Genomic DNA, 20,221 nt, shown 5'->3' on the forward strand with positions numbered 1-20,221 from the left:
ATATTTAAAGGATATTTAACAATATTTAAAGGATATTTTAAAGGATATGACAATAGGATATTTGACAATAAGATGATTAACAAAATATTTAATCAAAAGTTGTAACAATACCCTATCCCACAAAAATATTAGCAAAAGTGCATTCAGATGATTTTAGAAAAAAGGAAAACTAGTGTTTATTTAAATGAGAATATCAAGAAATATCATTGTGTATTTCAGTGCCATGTTACTTACATGTTTATAATTGTATTTTTAAAAGAATATCTCCTTTATATTTCTATTTAACAGATTTACCCATTTAACATTTATTTTATAATTTGTCTTTGCAGGAAACATAAGCAAATACTTCCCAACGGTTTTCAGAGATCCTTTTTCCTTAGTTCTGTAATTACTTTCTCTAAACACACATTTCCTTTTATTATGGTCAGGATTTTATTATTATATTCTATGTCTCTTCTCCTCCACACTACCCAGGTAGTTTATATAAAGAAATCAATATTAATGCTAAGTTTGAAGTATACTTTTCTGCTAACAGTGACAGGAATTTATCATGAGGACCAGCAAAATGAAAATAACTCTAAATGGATGAGGCATAAATATAAGGATCTGCATAATAATTCTACTTTATTTTTACTCTAAGAATATAGATTACTTCAAACACATTGACTAACTCATATTCATTTGGAACTACAAAACAAGGTTTTATTATCAACATAATATATTACTGTCTAAATTTAGAGCTGAAAATCTTACCTGAGTTTTGTTAGTACACCGTTATTTTTTACAAAACAGGAAATGTATGACAAGCTGTCAGGATAAAGAATACCAATGTGGAAAATGGAAGAGAGAGGGAAGAAATCAAGTCCACTTTAAGAAGAAACACTGAATCCCTCTGTTTCCCAGACCTACAGTAGTTCTGCATCTTATAAGCAACTGTCTTTTCTTTGCTCTGAGAATAACACATGCTCTGCCCCAGCAGGAAAATATAAAAATTAAATAGAAAACCACAAGGTTATTAAGCATCTTACCCTCTGGGCTTGCTGGGCTGCTCTAGCGGCTCAGTGTTACAGACACATATGTAAACAGCAGAATTTCCGGCATCCTTTTCTCATCTGTATAGCTCTGGGGTCTTGGCCAACAGGATTATTTCCAGCATTACGGCCACTCCACACTAACTCAAAAAAGATTCCCATTGGTTGTGAAGTTTTATCAAAACCAATACCACAACACTCTCTGTGGATCACAAGTGAGCTATCCAAAATGAAATCATTTTAATGTTCCCTAACTCAGTATCGTTATCCAATACTTTCTACACAACCTATTTGAACTGTACTGTAAGTGAAAAAGGGAGAAACATCCACCCCTTCATCCACCAGTGTGTTTAATAACAAGCTGTATAACTTGCAATAGTAATAGAAAAAATAAAATGGCAAAGCAAGAACTAATACCGTATCTATCTGCAAAAGATTTAAAGAAAGATTATAGTGCAGATTACAGGAACAATAGGAAACATCACTGGTCCAAGCTGATCTTTATTAGATTGCCCCAGAAAAGAAAAAAAAAAAATTAATAAACTATTTGGGTATAGAAATCAAGATACAAAACTGTATGTCAAAACCTTTGATTTCAGTCATGTTGGCAGGAATTGTGAGCTGTCGTCTCCAGGGCCCCCAGTGAGAGCTCTCCAGCCCCTTTCCCTGGGGAAAAGAAAGGAGTGACTTTCTGGTGGCATGATGCAGCTGTCAGGAAGTGTTCTGACAAATGGGTGATGGCAGACCACATGAAAGAGAGCTTCTCTGGTTGAACTAACAGCATAGAATGCCCAAAGTTTCTTTTCAGAGGAGAGGGCAGAAGAAACACAATCACTATATCCTTATAAATAGCATGAAAACAGCATTCGAAAGTTAGGGAGCTAATGTCTCCAAATTATTTTATTCTTCCTCCCCTCTTAATTTGGAAGAATATTCTTAGCTGAATAACCTATTTGTCATCTATTTCTACTGAACAGCATCCTTTCCTCCTTACTTCCTGAGGCAATGGAGGGGGTGACCTTTCTCCCATAAAAAGTGAACTAACCCTCTGAGGGTTCCTTTCCTTCCGTATTTTCAGAAAATGTGCTCAGTCACCATACTCTCTTCTCTCTCTCTGAACTCTCCTTTTCATCTGGTTTTTCCTCATGACATTTAAAACACCACCAGTTCTTCAGTCAGTTTCAGTTATGCCAATGAATCTCGCTTTCAGTTTGGTTATTTTCACTTGTAGGTACTGTTCTCTTCTGCTTCATGGTCAGATGATTGAAAGAGCTCTTTCCATCCAGGAACCCCATTTAATCTACCATCTACTCCCTTTAGTACACCAAAGTGACGCTCTGAAAACACACACTTTCCCACACACACATGCATATGCATGCACACACATGCACATTTTGTGTTTTTTTACGTTTGTAGACTCCTCTCAGCCCATGTGCTACGTGTCCTCTATGCAGCCTTTGATACTGTTCACAGCCCCACCTACACGAAGACTTCTCGGATCTCAGCACTACATCCTCCTGGTCTTTCTCATGAGCACTCACCATCCTCTCCCCGCCCTCTGGAGGTACCTCTTTTCCCTCCCATCCCTACATATACTGCAGGTATGTCCTCATGTAAATCTATTACCACGCTGGATAATTTCACCCATTCTAACAGTTTCAATTATCACCTTTCTTTACCAAATACTTATATTCAGATCCAATCCTTTTCTGAGTCTCCAACACTTATATACATCAGCACACTGTACTCTGCTACTAGAAAATACGACAATATGTCATCAAGATATTTAAAACTGAAATCATTATTCCTCCATGGACTTGCTGTGTTATTTACCTCAATAATGCCAACCATGGGCTTCCCTGGTGGCGCAGTGGTTGAGAGTCTGCCTGCCGATGCAGGGGACACGGGTTCGTGCCCCAGTCCGGGAAGATCCCACATGCCGCGGAGCGGCTGGGCCCGTGAGCCATGGCCGCTAAGCCTGCGCATCCGGAGCCTGTTCTCCGCAACGTGAGAGGCCACAATGGTGAGAGGCCTGCGTACCACAAAATAAATAAATAATAAATAAATAAATAATGCCAACCAGTCTTACACTTTGCCAAAAAAAATCCTGGAAGTCGTCCTTGAATTCTTTTCTATATTCAATGCAGCATCACCTCCTTTTGATTTTACTTCAATAAGCTGCCCAGTCCTCTCTCTTCCCACTGCAACAATCCTGGTTCAGGCAACTGTCATAATCTGACTAGGTCACTGCAGTGTCTTCCTAAATGATCTATCTGCCTCCAAGCTTGTTTAGTAACAATTGTTTAGTAGGCAATCTTTAGTAAGAGTTACAATGGCCTATTGCCAGTACTCATGCTTCTTGAAGGCTCTGAAGATTTTTAACCCTCTTATCACATCTATTCTTCAAAATGCATTTGCCAGCATGCAACTTTTATGGATTATTTTTTATGTCTTGTAAGCCATGGCATGTCCTTATCCTCCCCTTTATTACTTTGTTCTCTTTCAAGGAGGAATCCCTCCAAGGGACTGTCACTGGTCCTATTCTCACCCCACATCCTCTGTCAGAGTAATCATATCCATTTTTGTGGATTCTTTCACCATATATATTACAGTGGGCTGAATGATGTCCTCCAAAAAGATATGTTAAATACTTAACCCTCGGTACCTGTGAATGTGCCCTTATTTGTAAATAGGGTCTTTGCAGATGTAATCAAGTTAAGATGGGGTTATACCATATTAGGGTGGGTCCTAATCCAATGACTAGTGTCCTTTTAAGAAGAAGGAAATTTAGATACAGAAACACAGAGGAGAACACCATGAGAAGACAGATGCAGAGATTGGAGTGATAAATCTACAAGCCATGGACTTTTGGTACCCACAAGAATCTAGGACGAGGCAAGAAAGGATCCTCCCCTAAAGCCTTTGGAGAGAAAGTATGGCCTTGCTGACATCTTGATTTTGGACTTCTAGCCTCCAGAACTGTGAGACAATAAATATCTATTGTTTTAAGCCACCAAGTTTGTGGTGATTTGTTAAACAGCCCTAGCAGGTATACTAATATACAAATAATTATCAAATATATATAGCTAGCCCAAAACAGTTTATCAGCTTCAGATCTGCACTTCTAACAGTCTAATGAAAATAGGCACTAGGAACCATTTAAATCCCTCGATAATCTCCAGACACCAAATCTGTTATATTTCTTCCAAAACCTCTACTGTTCCCTGTATTATCACTCTTAAATAGAGAAGCCATCATCCAGTCTCTTGAGACAGAAAATTTTTACTATTCCTGAGTCCTCACTTCTCTTCACCCTTCAAATAACTCACTTTTATAGTAAAACCTGAAAGAATTGACTATTTGTCTGTCTCCACTTCCATCTCCTCCAGCTCTTTTGAACCCATAACAATCAGAATTTTGTTTTAACACATCAGTTTTTTACCGGCAAGTTTATAAATTACTGATCAGTAAAATCTGGCTATATATGGAGGGCACTGTCTCTCTTGGAAGTTTGTCAAGTGAAGGCTCCTTTGTTCCACACAACTTCACTTCCCTTGGGGTCAGAAAGTGGAGTAGGTGTCCTGCTTTGTCCTTATTACAAAATCTGGCTCACAAGTGCTTTGTAGATTGATAGTGTGGTACCTACTAGAATCGTAGAAACAGTTATCCCTCATCTCCACCTTAGTTGAAAGGGTACATTGCCACTATGACTTACATACACCTTTATGTTAACACTCAATATCCCATAAAAAGAAAGTCGTGTGGGCTTCCCTGGTGGCACAGTGGTTAAGAGTCCGCCTGCCGATGCAGGGGTCACGGGTTCGTGCCCCGGTCTGGGAAGATCCCACATGCCGCGGAGCGGCTGGGCCCGTGAGCCATGGCCACTGGGCCTGTGCGTCCGGAGCCTGTGCTCCGCAATCGGAGAGGCCACAACAGTGAGAAGCAAAAAAGAGGCGTGTAAGAAAAAAAGAGGAGAAAATTCAGCCTTGGAGTTTTCATAATTTGTTGGCCAGTTCACAATAGCTTAAGGTACTCAGCACACATCAATGAAAGTTAATTTTTGTGTGTTTATTCCAATTTCACTTTATATATTAGGTCCTCCCTGTGAATTCTGATATTTGCTCACCAGTATTATTTCTCTACTTCCCCCCTACAAAAAGAATTTTTATTTTTGTTTGGGGCAACAAAGTGGTCAGTTTAAAAAAAACAAAACAAAAAAACAAAAAAACCCCACCTTATGTTACCAAGACTCCCAGTACAAGTACACTTAGCCACATGGTACAGTTTGGCTGGTGAAACATAAGTGAAAGCCTGAAGAACATTTTTGGAAAGTTTCATCTTCCTGATGTGGATGACTCTCCATTTCACTTCTTTCCTCTTCTTCCTTCCTTGAACAAGGATAGGAGGCTTGAGATGGAGAAGCATTCTTTAACTAATTGTGAGGCCATGAGGTCAAGACTCAGACGGAAGCCACACTAAGAAGGGCAGAAGGAGTTGGGACCATGACTGGCTCATGCAGACTTGGGTGATGGGAGGAAAAGAGAACTTATCTGGTTAAACCACTGTCATCAGGTTTCTCCTGTGGCCTTATTTATTACAGTGGGAGCTACAGGCCAATAAAAAATTGTAACAGCATCTAACTGCAGAAACCATTGGGAATAAATAGTAATCAGAACTGATTTTACTCCGGATCCTTATCACTTAATTGAGGAGCCCTGAAGAAACCATGAAATTGAAAACTCCCGCAGCAACATTTACCCAATTTTAAAGCTATTTCTCACCATCTCTGTGAGAAATCACCTCTCCTGGTCCCCACAGAAAGAGTTAATGCTACAGCCAAAGGCGATATTCATGACTTATTTACATGTCTGTTTCCTCAGAGAACTGTCAGTTTCTTAAGGAGATAATGTTGTATTTGTCTTCAAATCTTCTGCAAATAGGCAAATAAATTAATGAATAAATGAATGAAGGTATAAATGGATAAATGAATAAATATATGGATGTTCTATGAAAGCAATGAAGAAAACAAAAAGAATGAGAGTATTTCAAGATTGGGAGACTTGTAGAGAAAATAAATTAGAAAGATATACTTTAAAACATTGAATAAGTGTTTGGTGATTTTAAAATTTCTTCTAATGTTGGTTTTTTTCCTACTTTTATAAGTTGAAAGAATAGTGCCAAACATTACACGTATATGCCTCTCACTGACAAAGTAAGAAAAATAGAAATATAGACAAAGCAAGATAAATGGAAAAGATTTTTCTGTGGACCTCAGTAACTATGTGAATTCAGCTGTTAACTTTTAATTGCTACAATTTCAATGGCATTAACAATATTTGTAGGTTATTCTAAAGCAACATATAATTGTCTCAGTAACTGAAAAATTTTTGCAAGGAAGCCAATTTTGGTTTCGATTGAAACGCACTAGGTGATTTGAAATCACAGATTAGAAACATGTATGTACAAAATCACGGAGTACACTGTGATTTTACAAATATATCCTTCATCAATCAAGAGACCAGCTGGGAAGCCACATCTTTTATTAAACTGACTTGTGCCTACCCACATATACCAGCCACATAAATCTAAATGTCAATGTGTGAGTCTTACTGCAGTGTTAGAGAAAATATCACTTTTCTCTCACCATTTTAGAAATAGGAATTATTGTTTCACAATGTCCAGAATTTCTTTACAGGAACAATGCATATTTTCTGTGAAAATGTCTAAGTTGTACTACAAAGCCAACTTGATTTATATTATGTCAGTTGAGGGAAAAGTTAAGAAAAAAACCTGTAAGAAAAATAAATCTGATTCATATTTTAAACATACTGTAGAACATATTTTAAAAAGAAGAGGCCCTGATCTCAGGCAGACCTCAGAGTCACATCTCAGAGCCCAACGGTCCCTTCATTTATAAAGCGAATGTTATAACCAACAGACACATGCTGAGGGTTTAGAGATAATGGCTATAAACTGCTTAAAACAGACCCAACATTAAATAAATTGAAGCTATCGTTAGTATTAATTATTTTTAAAAGTAGTATGTTCACTTAAGTACAAGGTCTACAAAATATTTTAAAGCAAAGTTTTATATTCTAAATATTAACATGAAGCAGGTGTAATCACAGCCCAGTTTGATGGACTTATTTTGCTGTGTCTCTATGCGGTAGCTTCATGGTTGTAAGCTTGCTCTGGCCCCCAACGCTTAGGCCTGCTGAAAACAATTAGATATGTTACTCAGGCTTGTAATAAGCATATGATGAACCTGTCTTAGTGAGACTCTGTGAAATTATAATAAGTTTATCTTTGTGAGACTTTGAACAGTCCTTAGGAACACCTACTAATGAGACAATGGCCCAGAGGCAAAAACTTTCTTTTTAAGTAATCAGATATACTTTACATAATTAGAATTAAATATTTAGTCATTGGATTTTGATCAAATTCATAGCAGAGGTTAATGGTTAAGCCTTCTTTCCTTGGTTAATCACGATGTGATGTACTTCACATTTTGAAAGGATTTCTCAGACTCAGCACTGTTGACATTTGGACCAAACAACTCTATGTGGGGCTGTCTTGTGCATTGTAGGGTGTTCAGCAGCATCCCTGGCTTCTACCCACTAGTTATCAGCAGAACACCCAAGCTGTGACAACCAAAAATGTTTCCAGACATTGCCAAATGTCCTCTGAGGCGCAAAATTTCTATCAGTGGAGATTTATTGTTTAGAGTGATGGAGTGGTGGGAAGGTGAGACTAAGACATGGCTTGGCTTTGCTAATAATCTGCTGTCAGTGGTACATAAGGTGACTCTATCATTCCACGCCTTATCTTCCCCACATATACACCCAGGAAATCAGACTAGATACTCTCAAAAGCTTATTTTACCAAAACATTAAGCACCTTAGCCTCTCTTCTTCTCCCTCTCCCTCTCTCTCACACACAGACACACACACACTCAGACACACACGCACAGACACACACTCAGACACACACAGAAACACATACACACACAAACATGCACACCCGCCACACACAGATACACAGACACACACGCACACACACAGACACACACACACACCCCCTCCACACAGACACAGATGCACACACAGACACACACAGACACACAGAGACAAACACGCACACACAGACACACGTGCACACACCCCATACACACACACACCCCACACACACACACACCCCACAGACACAACACATATGTATCCCCCCCACAGACACGCACACACAGAGACACACACGTACATACAGACACACACATGCACACGCACACACACACACACACACACACACTACCACTCTACTCAAACCTTTCAGACTCGCTCACACAGTCTGTGTATGTCAGGGTATCAAATGCATAAAAAATGTAAAAAAAATATTACAGAACCCATTTCTAATGCAGGGAAGCCACTTCTAATTCAGTCTTACAGTATCATGATTAATTTTTCTTGGTAACTTCAACTCCAGAATGACCACATATTCAAAAACTAAAAAGCTTCTCATTGATACATCTAAATTGATAATACCAATTATCATTTTTTCTTGAAAGAGCACAACTCAACATTCAGCGAGGAAGTGTAACAAAGTGCAACAAAGCTTCATGTAAATCCAAAACCCTTAAGAATAAAGAAAAGAGACCCCACTGGTAGTGAAATACACTGAAGCAATCCACTTAAAAATAAAAGACAAAAAAAAATGACTGTGGTATCTAGAGCTTGCTTTCTTGCTCTCCACCCACACACCACAGTGGAAAATCCTCCTGGAAACAGGCTCACAAAGCCCTCATCAGGGGGTCCTTTCAGGGGCCAGATCAGCTGGGTAAACAAATGTACCCACTACACCAACCTCCACTGGCACCAGACACCTCACCTGCAACACACTGTTGTAAGGATTCTTTTGAACCTGCAGAACAGAATCCAGAGTCTGGCATATAGCATGCACTCAATTAAACGGTAGGTATAAAAATAATAGTAACATCATCATCATCATCATATAGATTCAATTATACAGCAAACATGAAAAAAGTGAATGATATTCTTTTTATTCTAAGCACTTAAAAGGAATAAATGTCCCTCAGAATTTTATTTAATTCTGGTGAATCAATATTAAAGAATTCAAATCTTTATTTCCAGTTATTGTAAGTTGGAGCATTACAGTGGCATCTCTGAACTGTGAGAGGGCAATACGCCTCTGATAAAGATCGAGCATGACTGAGAATATCAAACTCTAACACAAAAGCAAAAGATAAACAAAAACATTGTTTTAACTTAAGTAAAAATGAACTATATAGTACCATTAGATAATTTAAAAAAGGCACAAATATTTTCAATACATATCTCCATTACCCAGGCATAACTTCTACTAACTTTGAAAAACTATGGGAGAAAACAAATAAGGAATCAAGGTTCATATTTTTTTGATATTTTTGAAAGGTGATTTTATTTTAGTATATTCCTATACAATAATGACATAGAGATGTATATGTTCATTTTTTTCATGAATGTTAAAATGTCCCAAATCAATAAAAATAGAAACAATTTGGTGATGAGCCAAATGAAAATGTATAGTTTCATCCAAATCCTGGAAGTTCAAAATGAAAAATATATTAAAATTGGGCTTATAAACATTATTAAACATCTTTCCAAGAGAATTCAATGATGATAACGTATTTGGTAGGATAGTATAAAAACAGGACTATAATTGTTTCTTCAGGCAGGAAATGCATTGTTAGTGGTTCAGACTGGTGAAAATTTACCGTTCTAGTTAAACAATAGAAAATTAATAAAAGAGAACTATAATAAAGGAAGTTTGTGTATTTACAGTCTCTTTTATCTGTTGATTTTTAGAAACCCTCAAAAATACCTCAAGGACTATTCTATTTATAATATGTCTTAGATGTCAAAAAGTAAAATTAATGTATATTATCACTCTACCTGAAATAATTTACAAGGCTTGGCAATAAGTGTTGTTATAAAAACTTTTAAAATGCCCATACCCAACACTTTTGTCTTCTATTTATTCCACAAATCATTATACAGGCCAAACTCAGATGACATTGTAGGTAATTTTAAAAAATAACAATTATATTTTAATATTTTGACAGTTTATCATTAGAATTAACCTAAGAAATTATTTTTCACATTGGCTTTCAAAAAGTTTTTAACATAGTGGCACCCTTTCTTTTAAGAAGAAAAAATACAGTATATATTACACAGAAGTCTTATATGTCAAAAGTGGAACTTCTCCCATTAATGCTTGGAGAAAGGCTTGGATAACTGCCCACTTGGAAACTCTCCTCATATCTAATTTCCTCCGACAATGGTCTTTGGAGGTCATCCACAGACTCCCCAGACTCTAAGGAGCACTTTGGAAAACAACTAATATAATAAAGTCATTATTTTACAGATAAAGAATCTTGACTTCAGCAAAGAAAAATTACACGTCCAAATTTTTTGTCCACCCACTCATTCTTCTCTTAATTTCTTGAGAACTTAAATATGTTTTTGTCGAAAATATTTATTACATAATTAAGGGATATTTCTTTTTACAGAGATCAGAAGATAGTAATAAGCCTGAATAAGACTATTATCCATGACTCCCATGATCGGATAAGTAATGAAGACATCTTGTCACGTACCATTCATGATACTGTTAGTTAATTACTACAGATGACCAACAGATAATTTGTGCTTCCTTTAACATGGTGGGAGGTACAAGATATACTAATCTGAATGTGTTGTCCTGTATACCTAAAACTCTTACTGATGTGGTATGGTTTCTTCCTCCACTCTTGGTAGGGCAGGTGTCTTAGCAAGACCATCAATGAACTAGCTACTTATCCCTCATCTGGCGTGATTAGCATAAAGTCATTTTTCTGACAGTGGTTCAGGTCACTTCAGAACATATTATGACAGAGATTAGAAGAGTTAACAGAGATCTGTGACAAGGCTGTCCATTCCAAGTGAATACAAAATTTTTCTGACCCTAATAACATCAGCAAAAATGGCAGAGTAGGCAACTCTGGAGTTCAAAAACACTGAAAACTTGTTACAACTGTCAGAATCCACCTATTGAAACTGGAAGATAGGCAAAGGTTTACAGTAACCAAACAAATAATTAACCAGGAGAAAGTTCACTGAAACAGAGTAGGAGATCTTTGGGGCTCCAATCAGTAAACTAACTTTACTCCTTAAGGACATATATAAAGAAAAGAAAACTAAACCTAAAGCTAGCAGAAAGAAAATAAGAAAGATTAGACCAGCGATAAACAGTATAGAGAATAAAAAACCATACAGAGCATGAACAAAACCAAAGTTTGTTCTTTAAAAGGTCAACATAACTGACAAACCTTTAGTTAGATTAATGAGAGAGAGAGAGAGAGAGAAGAATCATAGTAATGGAAAAGAAATAAAAGTGGGGACATTTCTACCAACCTTACACAAATTTAAAAAAGGACTGTAAGAAAACACTATGAAAAATTATACACCAATAAATTAGATAACCTAAATGAAATGGACAGATTCCTATAAATTCACAAACTGCCAAAACTGACTCAGGAAGCAACAGAAAGTATCACAGACCTTTAATAAGTAAAGAAAAATGAATAATCAAAAACATCCCAACAGAGTAAAGCCCAGGACCAGAAGATGGCTTCATTGGTGAATTCTAAAAAACATTGAAAGAAGAATTAATACCAACACTTCTCAAACTCTTCCAAAAATAGAAGAGGTAACACTTCCTAACTGATTCAAGGAAGCCAGCATTACCCTAATGACAAAGCCAAACAACGACAGCACAGTAAAATACACAACAATGTCCCTTATAAATGTGAGCAAAAAATTCCTCAACAAAATTCTAAAAAATAGAATTTAATGCATATTAAAAGCATTTTACACCATGAGCAAGTGGGATATATCCTAGGAATAAAAGGGTATTTCAACATACAGAAATCAATCAATGTAATACATCACTATAATAGAAGGAAGGGAAAAAACACATATGATCAAGTTAATAGATGCCAGAAAAGCAATTTGCAAAATCCAGCAGCCTTTTATGATAGAAATACTCAGTAAAATAGGAATAGAAAGGACTGTCCTCAACATAATAAGAAAGCATATATGAAAAACACATACCTCACATAAAACTCAATTTAAAAACACTGAAAGTTTTATCTCTACTATTTCTCTAATATAATGAGAAAGGATGCCCACTTTCACCACTTCTATTCAATATTGTACTGGAAGTCCTAGCCAGAGTAATTAGGCAAGAAAAATAAATTCAAAAGTATCAAAATTGTATATAAACTATATCTATTCACAGTTGAAATGTCCTCATATGCAGAAAATCCTAAAGAACTCATATTAAAACTGTTAGAGCACATAAACAAATTCTGAAAAGTTTCAGGTTACAAGATCAACACAAAGATCACTTGTTTTTCTATACAATAGCAACAAACAACCTGAAAGGATATTAAGAAAACAATTCCACTTACAATAGCATCCAAAAGAATAAAATATCTAATAATAAATTTAAACAAGAAGGTGCAAGTATAGTAAGCTAAAAACTGTGAAACACTGATGACGGATATTAAAAATATATATAAATAAATGGAAAGATATCTCATGCTCAAAAATGAGAAGACTTAATATTGTTAAGTGGCAATACTTCTCAAAGTGATCTAAAGATTTAAAGCAGTTACTATCAAAATCACAACAGACTTTTTTTCTGCAAAAGTGGAAAGTACAATCCTAAAATTCGTATGTAATTACAAGGTATCCAAACAGCCAAATAATCTTAAAAAGAAAAACAAAGTTGGGAGACTTACACTTCTCAATTTTAAAATTCACTGCAAAGCTATCCTTATCAAAACAGTGTGGTGCTGTTATAAAGATAAACATATAGACCAATGAAATAGAACTGAGAGTCCAGAAATAAAGCTATACATCTATGGCCAATGATTTTCATCAAGAGTGGTAAGATCATTACATGGAAAAAGGGTAATCTGTTCAACCAATAGGACTGGGATGACTGGGTATCCACATGCAAAGAAATGAAACTGTACCTTTATCTCATACCAAACATATTTAAAAAAAACCAAAATTATCAAAGGAGATCGGTTCAAGATGGCGGAGTAGAAGGACGTGCACTCACTCCCTCTTGTGAGAGCACCAGAATCCCAACTAACCGCTGAACAATCATCAATAGGAAGACACTGGAACTCACCAAAAAACACACCCCACATACAAAGACAAAGGAGAAGCTGCAATGAGACGGTAGGAGGGGCGTAATCACAATAAAATCAAATCCCATAAGAGCTGGGTGGGTGACTCACAAACTGGAGAACAGTTATACCATAGGACTCCACCCACTGGAGTGAAGGTTCTGAGCCCCATCTCAGGCTTCCCAACCTGGGGGTCTGGCAACAGGAGGAGGAATTCCCAGAGAATCAGACTTTGAAGGCTAGCGGGATTTGATTGCAGGACTTCGACAGGACTGGGGGAAACAGAGACTCCACTCTTGGAGGGCACACACAAGGTAGTGTGCGCTTCGGGACCCAGGGGAAGGAGCAGTGACCCCATAGGAGACTGGACCAGACTGACCTGCTAGTGTTGGAGGGTTTCCTGCAGAGGTGGGGGGGTGGCTGTGGCTCACCGCGGGGACAAGGACATTGGCAACAGAAGTTCTCGGAAGTACTCCTTGGCGTGAGCCCTCCCAGAGTCTGCCATTAGCCCCACCAAAGAGCCTGCATCCTCCACTGCTGGGTCGCCTCAGGTCAAACAACCAACAGGAAGGGAACTCAGCCCCACCCATCAGCAGACAAGCGGATTAAAGTTTTACTGAGCTCTACCTACCAGAGCAACACCCAGCTCTACCCATCACCAGGCCCTCCCTGCAGGAAGCTTGCACAAGCCTCTTAGATAGCTTCATTCACCCAAGGGAAGACAGCAGAAGCAAGAAGAACTATAATCCTGCAGCCTGTGGAATGAAAACCACATTCACAGAAAGATAGACAAAATGAAAACACAGAGGACTATATACCAGATGAAGGAAAAAGATAAAACCCCAGAAAAACAATTAAATGAAGGGGAGATAGGCAACCTTACAGAAAAAGAATTCAGAACAATGATAGTGAAGATGATCCAGGACCTTGGAAAAAGAACGGAGGCAAAGATCGAGAAGATGCAAGAAATGTTTAACAAAGACCTAGAAGAATTAAAGAAAAAAACACCTAGAAGAATTAAAGAACAACCAAGCAGAGATGAACAGTACAATAACTGAAATGAAAAATACACTATACAGAATCAATAGCAGAATAACTGAGGCAGAAGAACGGATAAGTGACCTGGAAGACAGAATGGTGGAATTCACTGCAGAGGAACAGAATAAAGAAAGAAGAATGAAAAGAAATGAAGACAGCCTAACAGACCTGTGGGACAACATTCGAATTATAGGGGTCCCAGAAGGAGAAGAGAGAGAGAGAGGACCGAAGAAAATATCTGAAGAGATTACAGTCAAAAACTTCCCTAACAGGGAAAGGAAATAGCCATCAAAGTCCAGGAAGTGCAGAGAATCCCAGGCAGAATAAAACCGAGGAGAAACACACCAAGACACATAGTAATCAAACTGAAAAGAATTAAAGACAAAGAAAAATTATTAAGAGCAATGAGGGAAAAACGACAAATAGCATACAAGGGAACTCCCATAAGGTTAACAGCTGATTTCTCAGCAGGAACTCTGCAAGCCAGAAGGGAGTGAACAATATATTTAAAGTGATGAAAGGGAAGAACCTACAACCAAGATTAATCTACCTGGCAAGGATCTCATTCAGATTCAGTGGAGAAATCAAAAGCTTTACAGACAAGCAAAAGCTAAGAGAATTCACCACCACCAAACCAGCTCTACAACAAATGCAAAAGGAACTTCTCTAAGTGGGAAACACAAAAGAAGGAAAGGACCTACAAAAACAAACCCAAAACAATTAAGAAAATGGTAATAGGAACATACATATCGATAGTTGCCTTAAATGTGAATGGATTAAATGCTTCAACCACAGACACAGGTTCACTGAATGGGTACAGAAACAAGACCCATATATATGCTGTCTACAAGAGACCCACTTCAGACCTAGGGACACATACAGACTGAAAGTGAGGGGATGAAAAAAGATACTTCATGCAAAAGGAAATCAAAAGAAAGCTGGAGTAGCAGTTCTCATATCAGACAAAATAGACTTTAAAATAAAGAATGTTACAAGAGACAAGAAAGGACACTACCTAATGATAAAGGGATCAATCCAAGAAGAAGATATAACAATTATAAATATATATGCACCCAACATGGGAGCACCACAATACATAAGGCAAATGCTAACAGCAATAAAAGAGGAAATCGACAGTAACACAATAATAGTGGGGGAATTTAACACCTCACTTACACCAATGGACAGATCATTCAGACAGAAAATTAATAAGAAAACACAATCTTTAAATGACACAAAAGACCAGATAGACTTAATTGATATTCATAGCACATTCCACCCGAAAATAGCAGATTACAATTTCTTCTCAAGCGCACACGGAACATTCTCCAGGATACATCACATGTTGCATCACAAATCAAGCCTTGGTAAATTTAAGAAAACTAAAATCATATCAAGCATTTTTCTGACAACTATGCTATGAGATTAGAAATCAATTACAGGGGGGAAAAACGTAAAAAACACAAAACACATGAAGGCTAAACACTACGTTACTAAATAACCAAGAGATCACTGAGGAAATCAAAAAATACCTAGAGACAAATGACAATGAAAACACGACAATCCAAAACCTATGGGATGTAGCAAAGCAGTTCTAAGCAGGAAGTTTATAGCTATACAAGCCTACCTCAAGAAACAAGAAAAATCTCAAATAAACAATCTAACCTTACACCTAAAGGAACTAGAGCAAGAAGAACAAAACCAAAAATTAGCAGAAGGAAAGAAATCATAAAGATCAGAGCAGAAATAAATGAAATAGAAACAAAGAAAACAATAGCAAAGATCAATAAAATTAAAAGCTGGTTCTTTGAGAAAAAGAACAAAATTGATAAACCATTAGCCACACTCATCAAGAAAAAGAGGGAGATTACTCAAATCAATAAAATTAGAAATGAGAAAGGAGAAGTTACAACAGACACTGCAGAAATACAAAGCATCCTAAGAGACTACTACAAGCAACTCTATGCCAATAAAATGGACAACCTGGAAGAAATGGACACATTCTTAGAAAGGTACAACCTTCCAAGACTGAACCAGAAAGAAGTAGAAAATATGAACAGACCAATCACAAGTAATGAAACTGAAATTGTGATTAAAAATCTTCCAACAAACAAAAGTCGAGGACCAGATGGCTTCACAGGTGACTTCTACCAAACATCTAGAGAAGAGCTATCACCCATCCTTCTCAAACTCTTCCAAAAAATTGCAGAGGAAGGAACACTCCCAAACTCATTCTATGAGGCCACCATCACCCTGATACCAAAACCAGACAAATATACTACAAAAAAAGAAAATTACAGACCAATATCACTGATGAATACAGATGCAAAATCCTCAACAAAATACTAGCAAACAGAATCCAACAACACGTTAAAAGGATCATACACCATGATCAAGTGGGATTTATCCCAGGGATGAAAGGATTCTTCAATATATGCAAATCAATCAATGTGATACACCATATTAAGAAATTGAAGAATAAAAACCATATGATCATCTCAATAGATGCAGAAAAAACTTTTGACAAATTTCAACACCCATTTATGATAAAAAAAAATACTCTCCAGAAAGTGGACATAGAGGAAACCTACCTCAACATAATAAAGGCCATATACGACAAACCCACAGCAAACATCATTCTCAATGGTGTTCACTATTATTCAACATAGTTTCGAAAGTCCTAGCCACAGCAATCAGAGAAGAAAAACAAATAAAAGGAATACAAATTGTTAAAGAAGAAGTAAAACTGTCACTGTTTGCAAATAACATGATACTATACATAGAGAATCCTAAAGATGCCATGAGGAAACTACTAGAGCTAATAAATGAATTTGGTAAAGTTGCATGATTCAAAATTAATGCACAGAAATCTCTTGCATTCCTATACATTAATGATGAAAAATCTGAAAGAGAAATTAAGGAAACACTCCTATTTACCACTGCAACAAAAAGAATAAAATACCTAGGAATAAACCTACCTAGGGAGACAAAAGACCTGTATGCAGAAAACTATAAGACACTGATGAAAGAAATTAAAGATGATACCAACAGATGGAGAGATACACCATGTTCTTGGATTGGAAGAATCAATATTGTGAAAATGACTATACTACCCAAAGCAATCTACAGATTCAGTGCAATCTCTATCAGATTACCAATGGCATTTTTTATGGAACTAGAACAAAAAATCTTAATATTTGCATGGAGACACAAAAGACCCCAAAGAGCCAAAGCAGTCTTGAGGGAAAAAAACGGAGCTGGAGGAATCAGACTACCTGACTTCAGACTATACTATAAAGCTACAGTAATCAAGACAATATGGTACTGGCACAAAAACAGAAACATAGATCAGTGGAAAAAGACAGAAAGCCCAGAGATAAACGCACACACCTATGGTCAACTAATCTATGACAAAGGAGACAAGGATATACAATGGAGAAAAGACAGTCTCTTTAATAAGTGGTGCTTGGAAAACTGGACAGCTACATGTAAAAGAATGAAATTAGAACATTCTCTAACACCATACACAAAAATAAACTCAAAATGGATTAGAGACCTAAATTTAAGACGAGACACTATAAAACTCTTAGAGGAAAATATAGGGAGCACACTCTTTGACATAAATCACAGCAAGATATTTTTTGATCCACCTCCTAGAGTAATGGAAATAAAAATAAAAATAAATGAATGGGACCTAATGAAACTTAAAAGCTTTTGCACAGCAAAGGAAACCATAAACAAGACGAAAAGACACCCCTCAGAATGGGAGAAAATATTTTCAAACGAATCAACGGACAAAGGACTAATCTCCAAAATATGTAAACAACTCATGCAGCTCAAAAATTAAAAAAACAAACAACCTAATCCAAAAATGGGCAGAAGACCTAAATAGATTTTTCTCCAAAGAAAACATACAGATGGCCAAAAAGCACAGGAAAAGCTGCTCAACATCACTAATTATTAGAGAAATGCAAATCAAAACTACGATGAGGTATCACCTCACAACAGTTAGAATGGGCTTCATCAGAAAATCTACAAACAACCAAAACTAAATAAATTACCATATGATCCAGCAATCCCACTACTGGGCATATTCCCAGAGAAAACCGTAATTCGGAAAGACACATGGACCCCAATGTTCACTGCAGCACTATTTACAATAGCCAGGTCATTGAAGCAACCTAAATGCCCATCGACACATGAATGGATAAAGAAGATGTGTTACATATATACAATGGAATATTACTCAGCCATAAAAAGGAATGAAATTGGGTCATTTGTTGAGACATGGATGGATCTAGAGACTGTCATACAGAGTGAACTAAGTCAGAAAGAGAAAAACAAATATCGTATATTAATGCATATATGTGGAATCTAGAAAAATGGTACAGATGAACTGGTTTGCAAGGCAGAAATAGAGACACAGATGTAGAGAACAAACGTATGGACACAAAGGGGGGAAAATGAGGGCAGGGGGTGGTGGTGATGGTGTGATGAATTAGGAGATTAGGATTGACATATATACACTAATATGCATAAGCTCGATAACTAATAAGAACCTGCTATACAAAAAATTTTTTTAATGTATCAAAGACCTAAATTTAAGAGTTAAAACTATAAAACTCTTAGAAATAAGCATAAGGTCAAATCTTCATTACCATGGATTTTGTCAGTGGCTTCTTTAATGTGACACCAAGCACAGCAACAACAAAAAATAGATAAATTGAACTTAATCAGAATTTAAAATTTTGTGTTCATGAAAGAACACTATGTAGAAAAAGAAAAAAAACAACCCAGAGTATGAGAGAAAATATTTGCAAATCACATATGTGATAATGGCCTAGCATCCAGGATATATAAATAACTCTTACAACTCAACAACAAAGAGATGAACAACCCAATTAATAAGTGTTCAAAGAACTTGAATAGACATATCTTCAAAAAAGATACACAGACAGATAAAAAGCACATGAAAAGATGCTCAGCATCTTCGTCATTAGGAAATGGAAATCAAAGCCACAATGAGACACTATATTATATCCACTGGGGTAACCATAATCAAAAAGACATATAACAAGTATTGGCAAGGATGTGGAAGAAATGGGATCCTCATCTGTTGCTGGTAGAAATGTAAAATGGTCCAGTTTCTTTGGAAAATAGTCTGGCAGTTCCTCAGAATTTTGAACATAGAATTTCCATATGACCCAGTGATTCTACTATTAGGCATATATGCAATTGAAATAAAATCCTACAACCACACAAAAACCTGTACTCAAATGTTTATAGCAGCACTGTTTATAATAGCCAAAAAATAGAAAAAAAAAAGCTCAATGACTAATAAATATATAAACAAAATGTTGTATATCCATTCAATGGAATATTATTTAGCAGTGAAAAAAGAATGAAGTCCTGGTACATGCTATAACATTGAGGAAAACTGAAAATATTATACCAAGTAAAAGAAGTCGGAAAAAGACAACATGTTGTGTGATTTCCTTTATATGAAATGTCCAGAATTGGAAAATATATAGAAACAAAGTAGACTATTGTTTGCATATAGTTGTGGTTGGTGGGAAATGGAGGATAACTGCTAAAGGTCACAGATTTCTTTCCTCCTTTTCTTTCATCTTGGGTGATAAAAATGTTCTAAAACTGATTGTGATAATGGTTGCACAACTCTGTGAATCTACTAAAGCCATTGAATTATACATTTTAAATGGGTGAAATGTATGGCATAGAATTATATCTCAACAAAGCTGTTTTATTTTAAAAAATCAACCCGTGTGTAAGGCAGCAAGTCTGCCTAAGTTATCAGAGCTCCTTATAATCAATAGCAAGCCTCCGTAGAATTATTAATATAACTCTTCTCTATAGTCAGCTATATTTTTTACTGCTTTTTTCCTTCCCTCACTGCATGATT

General features: G+C 36.5%; 1 protein-coding gene across 3 annotated transcripts in view; it reads right to left on the minus strand.

Annotated features, from left to right (window-relative positions):
- CCDC102B (coiled-coil domain containing 102B) overlaps window positions 1-1,128 on the minus strand; it is a 258,680-nt gene extending 257,552 nt beyond the window's left edge. For all 3 annotated transcript variants that reach the window (XM_067698868.1, XM_067698866.1, XM_067698867.1), the window contains exon 1: window positions 1,029-1,128. The gene's annotated coding sequence lies outside the window, so the exon portion shown is untranslated. The remainder of the gene's footprint in view (window positions 1-1,028) is intronic.
- Between the last annotated feature and the right edge of the window lie 19,093 nt (window positions 1,129-20,221).

This window comes from Pseudorca crassidens, chromosome 12, assembly GCF_039906515.1.
Source record: "Pseudorca crassidens isolate mPseCra1 chromosome 12, mPseCra1.hap1, whole genome shotgun sequence".
In the NCBI taxonomy this organism is placed as follows: domain Eukaryota; kingdom Metazoa; phylum Chordata; class Mammalia; order Artiodactyla; family Delphinidae; genus Pseudorca; species Pseudorca crassidens.